Source organism: Kryptolebias marmoratus, linkage group LG10 (genome assembly GCF_001649575.2).
Source record: "Kryptolebias marmoratus isolate JLee-2015 linkage group LG10, ASM164957v2, whole genome shotgun sequence".
Classification (NCBI taxonomy): Eukaryota; Metazoa; Chordata; class Actinopteri; order Cyprinodontiformes; family Rivulidae; genus Kryptolebias; species Kryptolebias marmoratus.
The window spans coordinates 19,719,737-19,744,878 of record NC_051439.1 but is presented as its reverse complement, the minus strand read 5'-3'; the positions used below and the strand labels follow the sequence as shown (position 1 = coordinate 19,744,878).

The window sequence follows — 25,142 nt, the reverse complement described above, 5'->3', positions numbered from 1 at the left end:
ATCTTTTATTTTTAATGATAACAATAATTTTAAGTGTTATTTATATACCATTCTAACTACTCCACAGATTTATAGAAAATATGGTTTTTCAATGTTTGCCATTTTGTGCAACAAATGTGAGGAGCTGTGGTGGTGGAAATTTAAATGATGTAGATTTTGGCATTTGTTCATGTGCATGAGAAATCCTCCAGATGCAGCCAAACAAGTGAACCAATTTCAAATGTGCATAAATATAAATTAAAAATGCTTGCTTTGTGCACAGTATGTACAAGTAGTTGCTGATTTCCTTTCCCTGTCAAGCTGGGAAAATGGAAAGAAAAACAGAATTTTACTTTTAACTTCTACTGCAATTTCCTTTTCTCCTTCCTCTTCCCCAAGTTTTTTTTCCTCTTTTTCCTGCTGCTTTTTAGCTGAGTTCAGCAGTCAGCCACATCCCACAGGAATCTATTGAGGTTAGAAGAGGAGATTTAACAACCAGCCGAAGAGAAGAAAAGGGAAAAGTAGGCAAGCTAAAACTGAGCTAGAAATGGGGAGGCCGCAAAGATGGGAGATCAGCTGTTGAGTCTGAATGAATAAAGGGGTTAGAAGTGAATTTCTTCCAAAGAATTCATATAAGAAGACGATAAGCTATCAGTCTATCAGCTATCAGCCAGAAACTTTAGCAGGGTAATAAAAGATTAGGAATAAGGACAAAAAAATTAAGGTAAGACAGAAGCTTAAAGATTTATTAACCAAAGGATGAAAAATAAAATTGCTTATGATCAGCTGAAGGTACTTTTTATTCTTATTATTCTTATTATGTTTTACAACATAACCATAACAGCCACAATGCAATATGTCTATATTCATTTTCACTGCAGGGCAAAACTAAAAGTTCAGCTCACAGAACTAAATAAGTTTCCAATTTAAAGCCAAACAAAGCTGACTGAAGTCCAGCAGAACACACAGGAGTACGCTCAATATTCATTTTCATTGAAAGAAAAAACTCTGATCTAAGCTGGCATCAAGAAGGGAAACCGAGTACCCGATACTTTGACCCAGATCCTGTCTGCTTTCCTTTATAAATCCTGTGCCTTCTTCTTCCAAAATAAAGAAACTGCCTTTTAGTTTTATTTATTGATAGGCTGAGCAAAAAAATAAATCAAAAGACTTTCCTAAACGTGAACTAGTGTGACATTTGTGTGCTGAATATTAAGCAGAGTTAGAGTTACTGGTTTAGGTTTGCTTACACTGAAGACTGCATTTAAAAGCTAACAGCTGCTTTGGTTTACTCAGAAGCAGAAAAAAGGACTTTGTAATAGCTTTTTGTTTTTAACAAATTATGGTTGTATAAACATGGATTTGTTGTCTTGATAACAACATGTATAGTTCCAAAACATTTCTTCCTTGTTTTAATTTGGCCTGTTGACATGTTGTGTATATTCCAGAAGTGCACAAATTCACATTTCCCTTCCCTTCAGACACACCAAGCTAAATGAATGCAAAACGTTCAGCTCTACTTTGTAGAACATAAGAACATTTTCCAAACTATTCGACCATTTATAAAAGAAACATTTGATGATTTGCTTACCTTCAGAGATGTAAGAACATATTACACACTGTCTCTGGGTTCACGTGTTACAATAAGGACACAACATCATGGATAAGGCAGCAGCTCAAAAATCCTCCGGTTGTCGTTTTCCCCTCACTACAGAACAAAAAAGGACAAGGAGAATAAAATCATTCCTCAATTGTTTGCTCAGGAGAGAACTTTTCAACATATGTTACAAAGACACTTTAAATGTGGTTTCAGATAAAAGCATATGGTATTCTTCACCAGCAACTATGTACAAAAGCAGCTGAATTATCAATAAACTGCTTGGTTAAACCAAGTGTGCTAAGTTGAGAGCTGTTGTCCCATAGACTGATCATTCCACACAGGAAATTTGCCCTCACATGCTGCTGCTAGTGGATATCAATGACCCGAACAACCCTGACCATCGATCCAAAGATGTCCCTCCTTCTTCCTTCCTCTACTCTTTCTCTTATTCTTCCCTTCTTTACATTTTACCCACTTTTCCTCTTTTCCATCCTCATCCAGGCTTCAGTTCTCCTCTCTCTTCTTCCTTCTGACTCATTTTTCAGCTTTTCTTCTTCAAAGGATAGAGGACGCAGCTGAAACAAAGGCTGCTTCTATACCAGCTGAGCCAGCAGGATGGAGACAGAGGAGGTTTCAAAATGAAGCAAGGAAGAAAAGAACGAGGGCAAAGAGTTAGGTGGATGGGGAGGGGTGGGAGACAAGAGTAAAAAGAAAATGAAGGTAACTGTAGAGAGGGGTGTGAGCTTCAAAACAAAGTGATGGAGAAGGAGAAAACATTAAAGAAAGCAGGAAATGGGTGGATGAATGTAAAAACTAAAAAAAAAGGATGGTAGAGATTTTAGAGACTGCACTCACACTGAGTGTGTTGGTCTCTGGTATAACCCTGACTACACACACAAATTCATGGAGTTATCACACAATTCATTAGAAAAATATCCAAGAAAAAAAAAAACTTAGACTCCATTTTGATCAGACGCACACTATCTTTTATAAATCTGCCTGTTGGTTTGCTACCACACATATGACGGCATCTAAATCCAATTAATTTGATTTATCATTGTGATCTTAGCTGATATAAATTCACTACAGAACTAAACATTGAGCTTTGAGTGTTTGATTTTTGCTCATTTTGTTGTGATAAAAAAGCTAAATTAAGCCATAAGTATGCAGAATAGAAAGTCTTTGTCAGCAAATCTGCCAAAAATGATAGACTGGAGTTAATATGCATAGCCACACCCTGTCCTGAATACAAGGGCATACGCTCTACAGGGTGGGGGTGGGTGCATGTTTGAGTACACACAAAACTGAGTTTTTGAATACAGTGCTGCTAAATTATGCAGATTACTGGCAGACTGATTTAGTGAATTAATCATTGTTGCTCCCTCTTCTAAATATTTATTATTGATGAACATTTTAAATGTCGTTCCACCCTGAAAATGTCCCTGAAAGGAAAAACAACTGACTACAAAGTGGAAAGTGTTCCTCTAATTTGCATGCACAGCAGAATCTTGTCCAAGGATTTTATGTGAACTCACCCCAATTTTGTTGATGAAGCTGTTTACAGACACAATCAGACAAAGAAAATTCATCTTTTTATACCAGTCTGATTTATTTTATAGGCTCAGCTTCACCCGGTAAAAACAGTTTTACTTGTACAATGCCATAGCTGTTACTGCAAAGCAACTGACTGCCATTTTCTTTTTTTTTCTGCAAAGGTGAGAGCCGAGTGTGGAACATTCAGTCAAGATCGCTGCCATTACTATGACTAAAATAGATTATACAATCTGTGGGTCAGTGGTTAGTTTTCTGTGGGTTCCCTGTGAAAAGAGACAACCAGTCCTGCCTAATGAGACAGCATCCCTAGGGTGAGAATACATTTATTCTGATTTAATCTGGAATTTGTAAGAGTGCATGCAACCTTTAATGAGGTAACTGGAGTGAAATGCCCCAGCAGCTTTCCTCAACATGACAAAGAAAGCTTTGAAAGATTTCAACCTAAAAGAAAAAGAAAAAGAAACAAAAAAAACTTTGATTTGTCTACAAAAGCACAAAGAAATGCTGAAACAATGCTGAAGATAAATTTCTGCTGAACTACGCCGCTGGACATCGACTGAGTTACATAGTTCTTTTCTTATTCATAATCTTATTTTCAGAGGTTACGGCATAAACCTGCGTTCAACATAGAAGGTATGAGACAGCCAATCAATACGATGTGATGTCTGATATTCCTTAACATATTCAAACTATTTATATATTTTCTATTTGCATAGTTCTAAACTACATACATTGTAACAGCAAATTCAACTCAGACTTTTCCTGTCTTTCCAGCTTTGTACTTGAAAGAAGAGTTTTATTTTACATTTATTCCTATTCGAGTTAAATAAAAGTGTTAAATGAGCCCAAATATAAGCCTCAGTTTAATCTTTGGGTCCTGTCAAAGATGAATGTGCTGATAATTTAAAGGTTACCCAACACTTTGTTATTTTGATTAAAAAAAAAAAAAGTGACTTTATTTATTTACTCATTAATTTTTACTGGACTTCAAGTAGCAACCAGAGTTTGATATGAAAAAAAAACCTTGCATATTTAGTATGAATTTGTTTGCGTGCATTCAGTTGTTGAAGATGGACCACCTTATTTTTTGTTGTTGTTGTTATTTTACTTTAAGCATGCCATATAATTAAAATATTTCAATTTACTTTCATTAAAGCATACCTGGAAGTAAAATGTTGGTGTCTTATTACTTTTTTTACAGACATCCTTTTTGCATAGCATGAGTGATGCTGATCTTTTGCTACTTTGATGATTTGTTAGGTTTTAAGCAATTTGGTCCAAGGTTAAAACATAATTCTCACATTCCGTTACATGTCTTTATAACAACTTGCTTGAACTACTGTAATGCTAAGTCCATTCATTTTAATCCGCCATCACTTCGGCACTTTCAGGTTGTTCAAAATGCAGCATCCTGCCTTCTGAAAGGAAAGAAATATCATTATCATCATATTACACTCGTATTGGTCTCTCTAGACTGGCTTCCTGTCTATTGTAAAATCTTGTTGAAGTGATTTTAGGGGTCTTAGTGTGTTACGTTTCCAAATTTCTGCACCCTCATACTTTGGACAGCCAAGGTTATTTTTGCTACATTTTGACTTGACTGACCAAAGCAACTAAGCAATTTGTTTAGCAAAAACGCTCAAAATTGTTTTTCAATCAAAAGGACTCTAGACTCTTCTTTAGTTCCCCAACTGAGAAGGTTTGTCTAACAGCACTCTCAAAAAGTGAAATATTCAATTATGCCGGTGCTCGTGTATGTGCAGAAACCAGGAATGGCCACATACAAAAACACCTGTAACACAAACACTCAGACTCAAACACACACACTCAAATACCAAAGCTCACTCAGGCATTGTTGACCCTGTCAGAGCCAGGTGAGGAAATGCAAAACAGACTTCAAACATGCAAACAGTCCATTAGGTATCCAATACTCGTACTGGCTGTGTGTGCAACTTTGCATCATGACATTTTGTAGTAAAAATAATCATGCACACATATGTCATGGATATGGTACCCATATGGAATCATGCTTCTAAAGGTTGCCTGGCGTGTTCGTGACTTTACAGAGGGGAAAGTGATAAGCATATATATTTATTTATATAAAAACACAGTCTGTTTGAATTTTTATACATGTTTGTTTGTGTGTAAGGCTTGAGTGAGTCCACTGGCTGATCCCATTGCCAGCCAGCCAGCAAGCTACTTTTATAAATTATTGAAACAGGTCAGTAAGCAGGATGAGAGCAGAAACTGGATGTGTGTATTTGCAGCTGTCCTTCTGCTTTTCAGCACCATACTACTGATTCACAGCTGAAGCGTTCTGCCCTATCCTAAAGCTTCTGAAGATCAATTAATAGTTGCATCATTTACTCATTTTAAAGTTTAGTGTAAAAATAAACAGTGATAACCAATGTTGGCAAGATACTGTAAACATGCTGAAGGCAGAGCTTCTGATCTGTGCTGTGATGTTTATTGACACCATAAAATTAATTAACAAAAAGAAGTTGTAAAATAAATAAAAGCTGTTTCCATTAGAAATTTCACTTAAATTCACTGGTGAAAACAAGAAATGAGACATAGGATAAAAATCATACCAGTTACAAATTTAAGGAAATAATGTCAATTTTGAAAATAAAATTCGATGCGTGCGACTCCCCAGCTGCAACAGCAAACAAACTAATTAAACAATAATCAGGACATCTGCTGCATGTGAAACAGCAAAAATGCAAATGAAAAAATAATGGGAAACACTGAGGTGTTTTTGTCACAATACATAACACAGAGCTTGGCTGATATGCAGGTGAGGTTGAAAAGGACACCAAAAAAATATCCTCCATGCCTCACAGCAGCTTGGGTATGCTCTGTCTTTTACAATCACAGATACTACAAACACAGACGTGAGCAGCAAAAGCCACTTATAACTTCATCCAGACAACCTAAACAACTCGACCAGCTTAAGAAGCACAGTCTGCATAAACTGAATGAAACATCTTTGTCTACAGGCATGTGTTGTCTCATTATTTTTATTCTGCAACACGCAACCTATTCAAGACCCTAATTTAATTTCCATGTATTTTTATGCTCTCCTTGCTTCCTTCTTGAAGTATTGGACTATAGAGACTATAGAGTATTTACATTCCTAATGCATTTTGTTTTTATTTCACTGAATTTTAGTAATCTGTGTTTCTACTGCCAACTGGCAGTTTAATCAACAAAGCACACAATATGTGGTCTTCAAATAAAGCTGTTATTTTTATGGCACTGATTATATTGTTTAACTAGAAGAACTCGGAGAGTGAAAACCTCCGCCAAGACCTATTATCATTGTGATGGCATAATGGGACTGACCAATGATTACCTCATCATCATGTGATGTCATAACTGTATGTTGAGGAACTCAGAGTGCAAACCTCTGCCTCAGCCACAGGGTCATTTAAAATTGTAGGAGCTGGATCATGATCCCGATAACTACCAAATTTTAACCATTTGTTCCTTGCTTCAACCTCAACATTTCCTTGAAATGTCATTAAAACCCATTTATTACTTTTTGCGTACTCTTGTGTGTCAGGTTGGGTGGAGATTGCAGCGAACCCAATGTGCAGACTCATTCGGGCTTCAGGAATAAAATAATTTATTTAAAATAAAAGAAATAAAAAACAAAACTAACTTCACAACAACCAAGATGGCAGGAGAAACATGACAATGGACCAGCAAGCACATGGAGGAAATGACCAGGTTTTAAAAGCAGGAGGTAATTAGGGGAAGTGGGCACAGGTGAGCAATAACAATTACGAGCAGGTGAAGATGGGTGTGGCAGGTAAACAGGTGCTGACTGAGAACGAGTGGATAATGACATGAAACAAAGACACAAAGAAAAAAAGACAGAACAAAACCCAGACTACACATAAAGGCAACTAAATAACAAAATAAAATTTAAAAACCCAAAAGAAAACTCAAAGAACAAACCAAACAAAACCCAAATCCTGACATTGTGCACAGATAAACATACAACAAATGCTTCCAAAAACAAATACCTCCTTGATGGAGGTCCATAAATGTCTAATTCTGGTTATTTTGTCTGATCTTTTAGATGATAAAACACTCCACAATCATAATATTGTAGCTACTACGTGAACTTATAAAGTTATAAAAGATAAAATATTTTGCACTTCTCTTTGTGTGTGACCCACATACTGGGCCTGAAGATGTCCTTGTTTTGTATGTTATTAAAATGTAGAAGGTAACAGTAAAAACACATTACAAGAAAACTTAATGAGTTTTGTAGCTACAAATTCTGTATATTGAAAATGTTGAGTGGAAGTGTGAGTCTGATGATGGTGACTTGATGAAAGAGTGGAAATAAAATCCATCCTTGATGCAAAATGTTATGAACCCTAAAAAAATGCAGAGTCACCAAACCAAAGCAGGTCAGTAAAACTGAAAAATAACTTTAATAACTAAAGGAGCTGCAGGGCAGGAAATCCAAAAGAACTCAGGCATAAATCCACAGATTACTGAAGCAAGGCTTGAGGTGAAAACAAAGTATGGGGATCCAGCAAAACCAGAGGAAAACATGGGTCTGAAAGCACATACAATCAACATAACAGAACTCAGGTGTGCACTGAAGGTCAAAGGTGCAAAGGAAATAGTTCAACAAAAACAGGAAGCCACGTTTAACGAAAAGGAATCATAATAGAAATGATTACAATGAAAGCAAGAAACTATAGAAATAAGAAAAAAAGAAAACATCTTTTTAAATAAAACCATGTCAAAAGATCAATTGTACAAAATTATGGTTTAGTCATAATTATTTACATATAAACAAAAACAGACACACCCAACAAATCAAATTATAATAAAGGTGCTGCTAAAGAAAAGGCCAGGTGAATATGAATGTTTTCACAGCTAAAACCTTTTAGTCTAGGTTAAATGTGCAAAGTTAAAATTCAAATTATTCCTGAGACAGAACAGGTTTGATTTTCCTTGTGCCTCTGTAAGAAATGTCCTAAGTTTTGGGGAGTAAATAACTATGTGCATGCAAATTTCTTAAAGGCTTTGCTCGGCTTGTTTAGTTTAGCTAAACTTAAAATTATTTAAAAATGTTAGTCTAGAGGTCAAAAGTGTAAATAACCATTGCTTTTATCCAAACTGCACTGGAATCTGAAGAGATGTTTCATACAAACTGTATTTTATGTGTTCACTAGGTATCCTGTTTCATGATGGAGATATGTTCATAAATTCAGTTAAAGAAACAACATTTTATTCTTTAGACACTTTTGCATGAAACGTCCTGCAACTTTAATCTGACGTGTTTATGAATGTGATTGAGACAACTACAACGTGTGGACAATATCTCTCATTCATGCACGATTGGGCAGTAAATCAAGTGAGATAACTCCTGAAATCCTCATAGAATCAGTGTCCTTGCAGCCAAATGTCATATACTCACAACATTTCATTTTCACTGCGGTTTCATGTAGGATAGCCGTATTGGACGGAGACACGGAAATATCCCATTTCTACATATTTAACCTATTGATGAAACAGTCTCAAACTCATGAGGGTTTAATTACACTATTGTGACAAGGAAGCTATTAACAACTTGAGGTGTGATTTTTCTTTCTTTTTTTTTACCTCACCTGATCATTATCTTCGTTGTCACAGATGAGTAATTGAACACTCACACAAAAACTTTCAGGGTTATTTATTTATTCATTTAGTAATGCAAATTGTTGCTTTTCTCTGAGTGACTGATCTTCTGTTAAACTGTTTCAATTTTTTGTTTGTTTTGCCATGCAATATGTAGTATTTTATTTTTAAGTTCTAAATTGGCTGTATATGTGTCTGATAAAAACAGTTCTTTATTTTTAAATAGATTTTTTTTCCATATATATACAGCCCATAACAGTGTTAGCACCAGCCGGCAGATTCCAGTTAAGTCAGCCAAAAACCCTTCAGGTCCTATGAGAAAACAAGACTCTTGACACACATTTGAAAAGAGACAGGGACATGTTGAAGTCATTTTCCATTCTTCAAAGTCTCTTTTATTCTGTATCACATAGCTCAGTTTAAAAAGGTAAACACCAGATGACAACAAACTGTGTGTGCGTGTTGAGGGGAGAGGGAGGTTGCTCCTTCCAGATGGACTATCTTTCATCTCTGCATCTGTCATTCTTTCCACCTCAAACCTCCATCTCTGTGGCTTCTACCTGCTCCACAATCTCTCTGTCACTCTCTCCATCTATCTATATACCCATCCATCTCTGCCCACCCAACACCCGCACCCTACTCATCATCCTTCAGTGCATCTGCTTCTCTCCGCCCCCTCGGCTGTGCTGTCACGGTGGAGACTCAAAGACGGATCAGACCCTTCTTTGAAATGTATGCGCCAAGATTTAAAACTGCTACTGGAAAAAAGAAAACAACTAAATAAGGAATATTCAGAGCTCTCTAACTTCCTTCAGTTATGTTTTATACATATATTGAGGAATAAACCATACTGCTATAAAAAAAGTCACTTTTGCTTATAGTTGTAGTTCAGATTAAACACAGTCAGATTAAGTTTATCGTTTAGATCCAGTACCAAAACCAAAAAGGAGTTTGAGATACAAAGTATAAATATTATAAAAGGGTACAGAGTAAATAATGTCATATACTACTTTAGTGACAAGATTAAAATACCAATCCACACTATTTCCTTTGTTGATGGTGTCCATTACTAATAAGCAGAAGTAGCAGTTGCAGTATTTTGTAATCATAGTTCTTGGATATATTCAAGTAATTACACACAGGGGTTTGCAAGAATAAAAGCAGGGCAAAATGGGCAATCAAGTCTTCGAAACCTCACTCTCACTCCTACAGAGACGGACGCTCAGCACTGACCCATGTGTCATACATTTACTCAGAATGCAGGCAGGGATTCCTGTAAAATCCTATTGCTGGCGACTTATCTGCACTTAAGCTCTTTTCACACTAACAGATGCAGCAAAAAAAGACACTCTTCAAAAAGGCCGCCCTGTTGGTTTCAGTGTCTCCAGAAAAGCCACTGAAGATGACAAAATGCTGCCATACCTTTTGCTCGGAGAAATCCTGAAGTGCAGCTTTTTAAAGGCAAAACTCCTTGAAACCTCTGATGCTTTTTTACTCTAGGAGCTGAACTGAATGCCTTCATTTTTGTTCAACACTTATGGGAACTTGTGGCTCAAAGCTTTGTTGTATGTCATAGAATTAGATAAGTGTTGCAGTAAGTTTAAGTTTTCTATCAAACATACATCCAGTACTGATGTGAGGTAATTAAATGGCACCTTTAGCACACCATTTCCAAGCATCTGATTGTCAGAATTGCAAGTTTTAAACAGCAACACATTTTTTTCTTCATGCTCACTGGACTTCTGCACAAACCATCAAAATTAGTTGAATGAAATGTGTTTTTTAAGCACACAAATCTTCTAAAACAGACTGTCAATATCATTGAAGTTGTACTTGTTAAACTCCAAAATTAACGTTTATTTTAATTGAACAAATAAGAATAAATGCTTGATTTTTTTTTTACTTTTAGAACTTTCTAAAACACAGCAGGGTAGATTCATTTTGAAGTAAAACATTTTGGGAATATTTTCACTTTCTTCTAAAAGAAAAGCGGGTTAAAACAAACTTTGTTTTGGAAGAAAGTGACTTCTCATCCATCTTCAAATTGTTGTGAATTCATTAGAAGAGTGGATGAAGCGGAGCAGAAGTCAGCAAACAAAGCTCAGTCACAACCACAGCAATTTAAACAAGTAGTCTGAGAATTTACTACCAATTTATATTATACTGAAAAAATCAAAAGAAAATCATTTGCTTTGAAATCGTACTGCCCATTAACAAAGCTGCCAATACGGTATATGGCTCCTCAGAATTTTCAATTCCCTCACAAGTCAACACAAACTACACTGGCGAAATAGGTTTATTTATTTTATTTGCGACTTATGTCATTTTGATTTCATGAAACAGGTGGTCCAGGCATGTGTAAGTGTAATCCACCCAGAATAATATTGTTATTTGTTCCAGACCGTTAAGCCCATCGAACTGCGTTTCAGCGTGTCAGGCAAAGAACAATTTCACAGTCCGACCAAACAGATGGTTTATTCACAGGAAAAAGGGAGATGAGAGGAAAAAGTAGCTAAGCAAAGCTTTAAAGCAGATATGTGGAACATTTCTTTAAGGCTGTTTGGATTTTGCATACAGAAAAGAATAGCATAAAGAACAGTTCACAAACAGATTATATATAGAGAGATCAAGATATTTTTCTCTGGGTTGTAGTAATATTTATCAGTTCAGATCGTTTTGATGTGAGCTGCTTCAATTGTAGCTCTAGGCCATAAAAGCAGTCTTTTCAAAGATATAGTGGTGTTAGATGGTAATCTTGATTATGGGGCTGAAGGTGTTAAGAATACATTGATGTCTCAACTGACAATGATACTTATTGCAGCCTTTTCTTGACTATAATAGAAGTTGATGGTTGTAGTGCCTAAAGCGACAAAGTCCACAAATCGTATTGTAACTAAAGTAGCGTGTGATTTATTTATTTATTTATTTATTTTTTATCTCACTAAGACCATCTAATGTGCCACTGGGCAGAATGAAGCATGTTTGAAACTGCATGTAGGAGTTGTTTTTAAGGAAGTGTTGTTGATAGTAAATTTCTCCTCCTTCCAGTATGTCTTACAAAATGTTTTACCTGATTAAAACTTCTCCTTTTTCATTCACCACAGATGAATATTTTCTGTGATTTAAAGTGATGGGTCAATAATAAACACAGAAAGAACTGTTATTTGTATCCTTTTTGTCCACTTGAGTGTTGTGGGTTCCATTTATTTTAGTAATTTCTTGATTGTTTTTTTTTTACAACCAATAAATTAATAAACAATGTTTTCTATAAGTCCTGTAAAAGTAGAAATGTCTCCACAACACACAACTTGCAGCATGTTCACTGCAGTTACCATTTCAACTTTATTTTCTTAAAAGACAGCTTCTTTAGCTAACTTTGTTTTTTTATAAGAATTAAGAAATACTGTTTGAGAAGAAAAGAAAGGCTACATTAGCTGCTTCAGCAAAACCTAGCTAAATTAAATTTAGTCTAAAACAATACCTAAGCTTTGAACATAACAGCTGAATTTGTTTTTCTACTGTTCATTTTTCTTGGATACAGTGATGAATGATGCCAATGAAACACCCGAGATCAAACATATTATTTATAGTTGAGGATTTAGCAGTTTGCCGCTGTTTGGTGAGAATAAAAAGGACAAGAATCAAAGATAACAGGAAATACACTTCATCCCAAAACACTGTTTGGCAGCAGCTTTTATACTTCCTGGAATCTCTTACATGTCTGTTGGACGTCTCGTTACTCTGGTAAAGTCACTTTTTGTTACTGTAACAACACATTTTCAGTTGCTTTTTTGTTGTTTTTTTTTTTTAGCTAAACTAACTGTTATGCAAACATTGACTTTATTACAGCAAAATCCAAATGGTAAAAAGAAAAAGTAAGTCGCATCCAAAAAGCGCTAAAATGACTCAATTTCAACACATCCATGATCTTGTGTCACTAACTGCCGGCATGCTGACACAATTACAGTGTTCATAACATGCTGCGAATAGGCCTTTGTGTCATCAGAGTTGTTTCAACAAAACACTTGTGGAACAGAATATAAAATTATGGACTGAGAATGAACAAAGAATGAACTTGTTGGGTCAGATGTGAGAGAACTGAGCGTGATTGATGTGTTTTGGCTGTTGAATAAAGGCCTAATGAATACTTTTCACATGATGTTCCACTCATGTATTTCACATCATTTTATAGCAATTCTATTTACTTGAGTTAGTTTGTCATATAATATTATTGTCACAGAAATCCTGGCTGACCTTTTGCAGAAATTCACTTACAGAACAATTACAATTAGAAGCAAAGAATCAAGAAGGATATCTGTCATACATCCAAGTTTGATCAGCTCAGACAGCCACAGATGTGGGTGTAAACTAAACCACCCATAATTAACAGTTACCTTAGCAAACTAAACTAAACTCATGAACTAAATGTTTTAGTAGCTGCAGACATTTCTTTTTAAACTAAAAGTTCAACAGAAACATTATTGAACCAGCATGGTGACATCAAAAAAATATCAGAGCACCAACTTTCTATACATATATCTATCTATAATATTTTTCCCAACATATCTTGGGGTAATATACAATCCAAAGATGCTGCTGTGCTGAAATTTCAGAAACAAATAAACAAACAAACAAATAAATAAACAAACTGCAAAGCCTGAAGAAGCTAAATAACTGGAAAAGAAACACAGAAATCAGTTCACCACAGAGACTAGAATGTCTTTGATCTGCAACCCCGTGAAACTGGCCAGCCTCAATTTACACACACACACACACACAATTGTGTGCGCATGTTAGTGTTTATGTGTGTTGTGCATAATTATGTATCTTTCTACAAAATGTCGGTGGACTTCAAAGAACATCAGTCAAGTACACAGACACAGTCTGGATATCCCATTATTTTCAGAAACAGGCCAGAATAAATAAGGCTGCTGTGTGTTATTTCTGTGGCATCTGTGTGTGTGTGTTCATATATGGTACAAAAGTTTGCAATTCAGCAGAGTTCATTTTTTGACCAAAGAGCAAAAATAGTTTGTGACATTTAAAATTATATATATATTTAAAGACACAGCAAGGCCTCAGGTGTGGATGTTGGTTTTCAAGAACAAAGTGTACACAAACCTAACAGGCCCTCTTAAATACAAAAGACAACTACTAAACTGAATTAAAATGAACTACACTTTCTTCAGATTTCACATTTTATTAAGAAGTTACAAATACTTTGCACTGAGATGGATCAAGTTTGAACGTTTAAGCATAATAATGACAATCTGTCATGAATCAAAGTTTACATTTATTGAGAATGTTGTGAAACTGTGTCTTTCTGTGCCAAAATATAAATGTATAAAATGAGAAAAGGCAGACTAGAATTGTGGAAAATCCGTGCACCCACAGAGGGGATCATGCTGAAGGTGAACAGTAATGCTGTACTGAAGAAGAACTGTGTCAAAGCCGTAAGTTTATTTATAGATTCAAGGTAATCAGGATAAGTGTATCTCTTTTTGAACATAAACCTGCATCTCAACAAATCTATTTCAGAATAATGGCGGCTTACCCAAATACGGTCTGTATTTTTCCTGTTTATTCTATTAAAGATAATTTCACAATGCAATCACAGACTGAAATTATTTCCGATGCTGGTGTGTGGTGTGAGAAGTGTGAGTTAGACAATCTGTTGGGATTTTTTCCAAGTAGATTTATCATTATATCACTATGACTTCATTATAACTCTTTATTTTAATATTAATGTGTGTGATAGTGTTTGTCAATGTGCATTCTGAACAATGGCATATCTTAAGGAGAATACTTCATAAAACGGAATGATGCAAATACTGCACACTTGCAGGTAAAATCACAAGATTTTTGATTAGATTTACTATAAACTTATAAATAGACATTTTACATAAACATGAACCCCCCCCAAAAACAAACATTTTGGACTTTTTTTAATTGCTGATAATATACAACTGATGAACAGCCTATTTCTCACTTATTGGCTAATTTCTTCCATTTTTAATAGAGATTTATCATTCGTAAGCAGCCAACTAGATCTGTGTATTAGTGCAGATGAACTAGAATATATATATATATATATATATATATATATATATATATATATATATATATATATATATATATATATATATATATACAGCCAGTCCATTGGAAAATGCCTAACTACAGGGCTAGACATCCATTCCAAAACTTCCAAGTCTCATTAGCGGTTAAAGTGCCTCTGACTACTTTTTCACACAAATTTGCATCCTGCTTAATAAACCAAGTGTGTCCATATTCAGAGGAGAAAACAAAATCCCAAGAAATGTACTCATAATCCTCTTAGTACAATTGGACTGGAATTTGTGAACATTTGTTTAATGACACAATAAGTTTGTTTATGCACACAAACTAAATGAGCAGCTTGTGGAGGCTTTGAGGTGGAATTTTATAAATTGTTTCTGGTCCTATATGATGTAAAATCAGTGGGCCATTCAGTCTGAGTAGGCAGCTTCTGAGCTAATTAACATCTGCATGTAACTCACACACTTATGTTCTTGTGTTTTAAACAGAGGGGAAACACTAACATAAAAGCTTTAAGTTAGTTCTGAATCACTGCATCTTTGTTAAAGTATTTGAGGTGAACTGAATAAAACAAATACACATAAATGACTCATTACTGTCTGTCTAAGCAAGCACTTAAATTGGTGTGAATTTCACTTATTATACTGCAGGTGTGCAATTAAAACTGCACAGCAGTTAGTGTTTTTGTCTAGTCTTTTAAAGTTAAATGGGTAGTGTAGAATCAGCACCGAACTCATTGGACCTGAACTGCAGTGAAAAGTGATCAGCACTTTTTCCCTACTTTTGTTATTATTATTATTATTATTATTATTATTATTATTATTATTATTATTATTATTATTATTATTATTATTATTATTATTATTATTTCTTCCACCCAGCCCCGATCTTTTTTACTTCTCTAAGTTGATTGAATAACGCTGCAGCACTGATGGTCAGTAGTATTCTACAGCTGCTCAGTTACTCAGTATCAACATTTAAGTTACTTACAAATCCTGCATGCCACATTCTCTAAGGGATTAATCTTTAATCTGTGAACCAAACTTACATAAAAATACAGGCCTACACTACCAACAATATGTTACATAAGATCATTTTGGGAACACCATCTGTTTCTTGTGACGTTTATGACCTTTATAACCAACTTGCTATTCACCCAAGCTACTGCATGAGTCCAAATGTGCTTATATTTTAATTCTAAAACCTATTTATTTATTTAGTCTTAAAATATCAAGGTCTGCAAATAGGATATCACCCACTAATAGTAAATATCTTAGTAGATAAGAGTTTTTAAAAGGTATTATTACTGAAAAAAGTAAGAGAAAACATAACTTATTTGAATCAAATACCCAGAATCTGAAAATGTAGGCTATCCCAGGCACCTCAGACTAAAGAACAAAGAAAATACTTTGCTCAATCAATCATTACAGATTACAGATAAGGGCAGTAAGATAACTGAAATCACTTTGATTTGTTGTAGAAAGTGTTTTGAACTAGTACCCTAAAGAAAACAGTAACTCAGGATTGAATTAGCAGTTATGTGATTTCTTCCTCTGTCTCTTCTGTCTTTCTCTTGTGAAACAATACTTTGACCAAGTTGGTTTTGTTATATTGGGTAGGCAGAGCTGAGGTGTCTGCCAGACGGAGATGTAATTACATTGTTAACAGCGAGACACTGTGAGCTATACGCAGGTCAAGCCTTTACCTTTCTCACTTTCAGAAAAGACATTACACTTACTTCACCTCTTCTGCTCTCTCAGTCCTGCTGTGTCATCAAGGTGAATTCTGAAGGCTTACAACTGTGTCAAAGACTTTTTAATAGGCATTTCTATCTCTTAGTTTTGCTGACACTAAATTCCATCTACTTTTTGCAGTAGTTTAAATTTACTTTCCATCTCTGTCTTGCAACATCGACCTTCCATTAATTTAACAGCAGTACCTCCTTCTCAAACCAAATAGCAAAACAAAGATTTGAGAATGTAGTTATCTTATTTTCTCATTTGTTGTAAAGTTTCATTGTTCTAATTAATTCTGGCCTTAAAAAAACAATGATTATAGTACTATAATTCCACCCAATGTGAGATGACAACTATATGAAATACATTGTGAAGGAAAACAAATACACTGTGCACCAAGTGCAACACAAATCTTTAGTTAACCTAACCAGACTTGCCAGATTCTCAATCAGTTAAAACACTGTTCATAAAAACTGTTTGCAAAAAAATAATTAAAATAAAGAAATCGTGAATAGATAACTCAATGAACCATCTTTTTAACAGCTTGGCTAACTTGAAGGCATAACAACATCCACAGTAGCTTCTCAGTTGCTGCCAATATTAATTATTAATGACTGTCCTCATTCCTAATAATACGTTAGATGTGTCTGTTCACATGCTGCTGCAAGCCATCCCTCATGGGTCACTTGGGTCAACAAATGTGGATATGTCAGAAGCCCTTACTATAAAACCAAACAACATAGATTCTCTAAAGACCCTAAAGTTGCAAATTGCATAAGAAACATCTGACTAGCAAAGTTGTATTTAATCTCTGAAGATGCACCAACAGGTCAGAAACCGAGCTAGTATTTCATTTCGTAAAAGACCAAAAAGTTACGTATTAAAAAGTATGCAACTTTAAATGAATTTGTTTTCATATATTAAAAAAGAAATAAAGAAAACTGCACATATTATTACACATATCTGGCTTGGTTTGACCCTAAATCTATGTCTGTGTGCTCAGCAGGTTTGAACTTTTATCTAATCATGGACGGTTATAAGCAGAGCTTCACTGCAGCACAATTTCTTTAAAACACCTTCCTGACTTTGTATACTGCATGGAGAAAACTCAGGACTGTAACATTAAACCCCATCGAGAAGAAACAAGAGGAAAGGCAGGTCATGAGAGCTGGTACTTACATTTAAGTTGAAGCCAGAAGTCTGAACACACATTGGTTAGCTTATGGAAGATGTCTTTAATTATCCAAAAGAAGTGTCCACTCAGTTTACAGCAACTAATGAATTAAAACAACAGTTTTCTTTTTTTAACTTTGGAGCAGTGGAAACTAATGGTAAATGTTCTTCTCTGCACTAAAGCTTATATGGCAAGTGTAAGCACATGTTCTGTCCCTCAAGCAGACATTGTAAAACTAGAAACAGGTTTCGTGAGACCTAGTAAATGTGAGTTCAATTCATCATCCATTTAGCTTTGCTTTGGTCTTCATCAACACCAAGAAATATCAAGCTGTATCGCGGCTAAATGCTCTGCTGTGTTTGGCAGTTAATCTATAACTTTCTCTGCCTGTTGTATGAAGGAAAACAGTGGATGATCAGATTTGAACACAGCAGAAAACAACAATATGTTGTTGTTTTTTTTTTCAAAGAAAATAACACACTGCAACCATTTGACTTGTCAGCAAAATAGAAAAAGCTCTGGTTTACTAATACCATAACAAATGTTCCTATAATACAAAAAGTTTAACAGGTAACCTACAAACTACAGATAAAGCATCATAACATGTCATTTCTACTTGGAATTCTTACGTCTTTTTAACATTGATGACTTATTTCTTGTACTCAAACCCTTTCTATGTTGTGTGAGTTTTTCTTAAACTAAAATGCTATACATTTTAAGTATTAAAATAACTTATTATTTTTTTACGATGACATTGTGCATAAGCCACAGTTCTAATATGTACTCATGATGAACAGTAATACCTAAATTTTACCAGTGTCTTTTATCCTTATAAATAGAGATGCTCCATTTCAGAATCTACGTTCTAGGAGGAAAAAAGGCCTTTTTTCAAGGTTTTCATTGGTGCCGAGATCATTTTAATAGTTAAAATCTACATTTAAAAGGATTTTTTGTTGAACAAATATCCATTTTCACCCTGACACTCAACAGCTATTCTTATGAAGCTTGCATTCATGGATGAAAACATAAAACCTGAGCAGTATTTTCAGAGTTTCAGAGTCTGTCACAGTAAAATATTTAAAGCATTGTGACATCAAACAGTAAAACTGTATGTTGATCATTAGGACTTTGAAATTTGAAGTTATTGTTGTTTTCTGCTCTTTCATGTGAATTGTCACAGAGCCTTAACAAAAGCTGCCTTCCTGTTTTTAATAATCTGCAAAAATCATACACAAGCAATAGAAGGATTTTGTTAACAAATAAAAAAATAGATCATCAAATCTATGTTCTTTTCCAAAGGCTTTTTAGGATTCATTTTGCCCCTTTTACTTCACAGCTCAAGCAAGTCTTCAATGCCTTTAATAAAATCTTACAGCTATTGGACTGCTAAATATTCTGCTCGTCTCTCAGCAAGCATCCACACTTTGCATGAGAGAAAAGGAAATTATCTCTCTGCACAGAAAGCTAAATTAAAATTCTGCATATTGTTTATACTGTGTACTCTGTACAGGATTTCAATCTGTTTACTTGTGTAGCACAAATTTACAACAAAAGCCTTCACGGAACTTTACAAGACAGAAAACAGTTACATTTGTGTCCATTTAAATACCGTCTAGTTCAAGCTGATCATAATCTAATTCTGGTCATTTAATTTCAATGCATTTCAAATCTATACATAAAGTTATTAACGTACACACATTATTGAATTGTTGTTGTGTGTGGAGACTCCACTGATATTAAGCGTTTTCCAGCACTGTACTTTGCTCTTAACAGTGACTACTAACATCAAGTCAAACTTTATTTAGATTGAATATTTACTGCAAATAGCAAACCAACATGCTCACCAGTAAAAACAAAAATACAATTAAAAAACATAAAACTGTTCATCACTAATACAACTATATTTAAAATGTTTAAATTTGTTGGGGATCACGACAAAATGCAATTAATGAGCACATTGATACACACACAGAAGGTTCTTCCATAAAACAGTTCAGTGAGATAGTTACACACACCAGTCTGTCTCTAAGCTGCCTTTGGCTGTTCAAAAATTATCGATGGAGCCGGCCACGTCCTGCATGGATGTGAGCTTTCAGAAATGAAGCGAGCAGTGCAGAACCAAAAGAGGTGTTGCCAAAAGAGCTGCTTTTACGTGTTGCGTTGAGTATTAAATGTGTGACAGATATCTTTGTCACAACATTCTCAAAGCTTACCACTAGGTAAAATAAATAAATAAAAAAAAAGAGTCAAATGTTCTTCTTTGTAATGAATCTGTACTATGTTGTTTCGGCTATCCTGTGGCTGGGTGGTCACAGAAGGCGTTTCTAAACTAAATGCAACATGGCTGCGCATCATCTATTTTCCCTCAGCAATAAACCTGTTTGTAGTTCTTTAATCACACAACTGGGTACTCGCACAGATCATACATCATCATTTCATGACATTACTGAGCTGCAAAACAAGGTTACCTTCTCACATGTTGACTATGCTGTCTCTGTTAGTAAAAAACAAAACAAAAGTGCACCATAAGTGGGTTGGCTTTGACCCCCGTCGCCGCCTCGGCACATTCAGAAATCACAACGAAGCGGCCAGAAGGTGCCTAAGTACCAGCCTGCAGTGTCTTCTGAAAGAGCCTAGAAAGTACAAACACCAACCCACCCCACCCCTCTTTATCATAAACAAGTAACTGCATACTTTTTATGCAACTACTGAGGCTACAACTATTTCTTTCCATTTTTTCTGTCAAATAAACGCTTACAAAGATTTAATTACAAAGGGAAATAAAACCATTAATCAATTTTACTAGAGAATCATATCTATATAAGTAAACACAATTGACAATGCATTTAATTTAAGAAAAACATTTAAAATGCTTCAGTAGTTTTAAAAAACAGTTTTGTGTAGGCTTTGTTTAGGAATATGCAATCATCATATGCCCTCCAAATGCTTCCAACCATAATCCTTCTAACTTATTATGCATGGAGTTTAATCTGCACTTTTAAAATGACCAATTTACAATCAGAGAGAACTCATGCATTTTAACTGATTGCTGCAGGGTCAAATGGAGAGGTAAAGAGAGGTAGAGAGACAAAGAGAAAAATGTTGAGGAGAGTGTTCCCATATCTCCCACCGTCGTTAGTAGGTGATTACGATGGTAATGACCCTGTAACTCTAACACCTGTCAACTTTACCTACACACCATTTCATTATACAGCTTTTTTCATGTTCTTATCCTCCTAATCAGTGGAGTGTGGTGGCCTAAATCAGTTAGGATGGACAATAAGGGTCTGGGGCCACTCAAGAATCCTATAAGAGGGGCTTAAAGGTATTTAGTGATCCCTTATCTAAGTGAAATTGAGCTTTCTCTCCCTTCTGCATAACTTACAAGATACTACACCTGCTAGAAAAATTTCACCCTCATCAGTTTTGCATCAGTTGAACAGCTTAACATCACATTTGACCAAGCATCCTTGAGGCTCTAATGTAGGTCTATCATCTATTTATTCATCTGCTTTAATCATTAATCTGCTTTCAGCACAGGGAAAAAAGGAAAGAAACAAACCCTAAATGAGACCTCCCAAAAATAATATGGGTGAAGCAAACATGAAAAGGGAAAGTTATTAAAAGTATTACTTCTGATAGTTTTAATAACTTGTGTTTTGCATATTTTATTTAGATTAAAAGTTTTAATAGTGGACCATTTTGCTAAATGTCCCTGCACTACCATTATGTTAGTTGGTAATTCTTTTAGAAAGTAAAAAAAGAAACAATATCTGTAAATATATATATAAATAATAATTCATCAATATTATAATATAGTTTGTACAAAACGTACAGTTTACTGAACAAGTAGAATGAGACTGAATATGATGTCTGCTCAAACTAAGAGTGTTAATTTGGACAAAGAAAGTTGCTTTTTGGTAGACATGTAGACTCATTATACCTGCATGCTTCAGTGTTTTAAAACCGAAAATTACAACATGAATCATGTTTAACATTATAAAACAAATCTGTTCTTTATGTGTTTGTTTGTTTGTTTTTACATTTTGAAAGACACTGGGTCTTTTTTGTTTTACCTGTAGTACATAAATTCATGTAAAACCAAACCTGTACATTTCAGTAACTCTTCTTTGTTCATAATTACTGAAAGGTTTTGTAATTTTAGTTCATTTTTAAAACTGTGTCAGAGGTTTTATGTGTTTGTTTTGTGTGTCAGGGCATGTAGTGCATAAATGGGCCAGTGATTTGTTTACCTACTTTGAATTTGCATATGTGCACTGATTTTCTGTCACTTAATTACTCCTCCAAGTACATTTTTTTTCTTCCTTTGATTATCCTTATGCATGCTTGCATGTGTTGTGGGACATATTATAACTTGTTTATCAAATAGCAATAGAGAGAAGATGCCAAGATGTTAAACCAATCAACTGCATGTCTGTGTGGGGGGATTTGTATTCAGACCAAAAAGAACAGGAATAGTTTTAGATGACTACCCAATTTTAACTCCAAATTATAATAAAATTACAAGTGTGATTTGCAATTTGTTCTAAAAAGTAACAACAAAAGCAAACAGATTTTTCAGACTTTTCACAGCACAATCATGCCTCCCCCTGTTTTCTTGTATGTTTTTGATGCTTTTCCACTCCTAACTAAAAGTTTTGAATGGAACAGCATATTCACAGAAACACTACGCTGACGTCATGACAATTTAAATGAAGATGCTTGCTGGCAAACTTAGCTCACAGCAATACTCCCATTAGCAAACAGTCACACGCGCACAGTGGGAGCATTTAGGAAATTGGCTGCAAGGCTGTTCCCAGCTTGCCCACTGTGAACTGAAATGAGCACTGCAAGTCGGACCAATTCATGTGTGTTTGTGAAAATGCGTGTTTGCAAAGATAATGTCTTTAGAGTCGAGATAAATATGATGCTGTTAAGTATTGATGCGCAAAAAGTGAAAAAATATTACAGAAAACTGAGCAAAAGAGTTCAGGTGAAAAGATTAGAGTGATGAGAAAACAGGGTTACAACCTTATAATTATGAGCATTGCTTGCTGTTAGGTTGGTTGCCTTGATTTTATATCTGTATTTTATGCAGGAATAACACTTACAGTTGTTGAGCTGCAATCCACAGTGGATGCTAAGAACAGTGTTAATGTTAGGGTTAGTATAAAGCGATATCTGGGGTAATCCTGCTGGCTTTCGTTTGATATGTTTGCAGTCTTGATACTCGCCTTTTTTTTTACGAAAATAAAATGTATATAAAAAAGTATACAAGACTTAGATCTGCTTTCTTCATGCAGTGGATGTCCGTTTATTTATTTTTAAAGATATTTGAAGTTTGAACTTCTACTTTAGATCTTAATGATGACTTTTTTTCTGCACTTCATAGCATTTTTTGAGTTTCTGAAGCAATGTTTATCCTCCCAGAACTTCCTGTCAGCAGGTAACATTTTCGATTTATTTTGCACCTCTTTACCCTCCTCTGTCCTTCCCACAGTCATCCCCTTTTCTCCTTATATCTCTATTTATCTTCTTCTCCTTCTGAGCAATGTGGCTGTGACGCACACTGTTACAATGTCCTGACCTCTGCTGTGAAACCCATCTTCTTAAATCTATTTCTCCAACATTCCACCTCTGTGTAACTCCTCACCATTTCTTTCTCTGCTGTTTCACTCTTCCCATTTCTTCATCCTTTCACTACCTCCCAATTTTACTTTATATTGTTTGCCGTCACATCCCTTCCACACATTCACACCTTCTTCTCCTCCCTCAAGACTTAACAAGCACCTTTCGCCACCTCTTTCACACAGTCTTTTCCCCAGTTTCCCCCTGTTGTTCCTTCTCCCTTTGTCCTTTCTTTTTTGTTTCATTTTCCTTACCTTGTCTGAACAGCATCTGGCAGCCTGTCCCAGTGTGTGGATATGTGTGGTTGTTGTGGGCCAGGTGTCCAGGCTGTGTTCTACTTGGTTCTAGTCATTCTGAATGGAACAGCTGCTAATGGATAACAAGTAGCTGGCCTCCCCTGCAGGTCTGGAGACAAATTAGGAGTGCAGTTTCATTATTCAGTCAGGGCTTTTGCTGTGTCACCCTGGGGCCCACTAAAACAAATAGATACATGTTGGCAAAAAATTAATTAATTAGAAAAAAATGCCATTTATTCCAATCAGCAACTTGAAAAACCTTATTAAGTGTCTTAAAAAATAAACAACCCTTTTTCTTTTGCAAACTATTTGACTCCTAATAAAACTGAATATTAATAAATTCAGATTCATTGCAATCAATTAAGGTTTTTAAGTGGCTGACTTGTTTCTATGATTGTTTTAGTTCATGACAGTTTATTTTTCATGCACCTTTGGCTTGTACTAGATTAACAAAATAGATAAAAAATGTGATTGAATAAATTTTGAGTGTGTAATAGCTAATAGTAGGATTAGCAATAGCTACATGACTATGACTAAATATCGTTTCATGTTTAATGACTTAAAAGTCAATTTATTTAACACCCTGCTGTTCATATTTACAATCCTAAAAATACTACACAAGCCACTAGTGATGATTTTCTTGAGGCAATGACTTTGGGTAGGACCCATACACCGTTAACATGTAAAATTATTGAATAACAGTAAAATGTAAAGGTAAGATAATAAATTTTGAAACAAAATCCCTTTGGGGTCTGTTTGTGAAAAGAAAAGGTAAAAAAGCATCTTTGTCATGAAAGTGATATAGGTGAATAGTGTCATGTTTAACAACAATGTGCTGCTTACAGATATGTTCATCTTTTAAAGAGTTTTTTAGGCTCCAGTATGGCAAAACTCAGATTATTTAAACAAAAAGGAAAATTCATCCCAACTGATTAGTTAATCAACCTGCCTACTTCAATTACAACTCAGAAATGTTGGGTAATTTGTCTGTTTTAGTTCTTTAAAAAATTCTGGACTTGTTATGTTTTGGAAGCTTGATTCCATTAGTTTTATTAGAAACAGTTGTTCCATTTTTTAAAAATATGCAGATGACTTACTGGAGTACCATTCTACAACCCACCCACTTCCACAAGGCTCCTGTTAACCACTAATCTCCTCTCACAGCTGAAGGGTGTGTTGTGGCATGGAGAGGGGATTTTCATTAGCAGCACAATAAGATTAAAACTAACTTTTAGTAACTCAAACTAATTAGATTCATCAACAGTTTTATCTTCACTGATCTATTGAAATAACATTGTGCTTGAAAGTCACCTCATGCAAGTTTTACTCCCTTTTGGTTATTATTGTCCATTATAATAAAATTACTGCTGTCAAAAATTAATTTCAAGTAAAAATGCCAAAAATCACAATAAATTGATCAGTGTTTTTGCTTGTGTTTCACTTGAGGCTTA

General features: G+C 35.0%; 1 protein-coding gene across 2 annotated transcripts in view; it reads right to left on the bottom strand.

Annotated features, from left to right (window-relative positions):
- The window catches only part of lrfn5a (leucine rich repeat and fibronectin type III domain containing 5a), an 88,803-nt gene that overhangs the window by 40,735 nt on the left and 22,926 nt on the right, over nucleotides 1–25,142 (bottom strand). The window contains exons 2-3 of one of the 2 annotated variants that reach the window (XM_017426206.3): nucleotides 23,650–23,800; nucleotides 1,571–1,687 (exon numbers count right to left, since the gene is read on the bottom strand). The gene's annotated coding sequence lies outside the window, so the exon portion shown is untranslated. The remainder of the gene's footprint in view (nucleotides 1–1,570; nucleotides 1,688–23,649; nucleotides 23,801–25,142) is intronic. The other variant, XM_017426205.3, reaches the window with a different exon arrangement.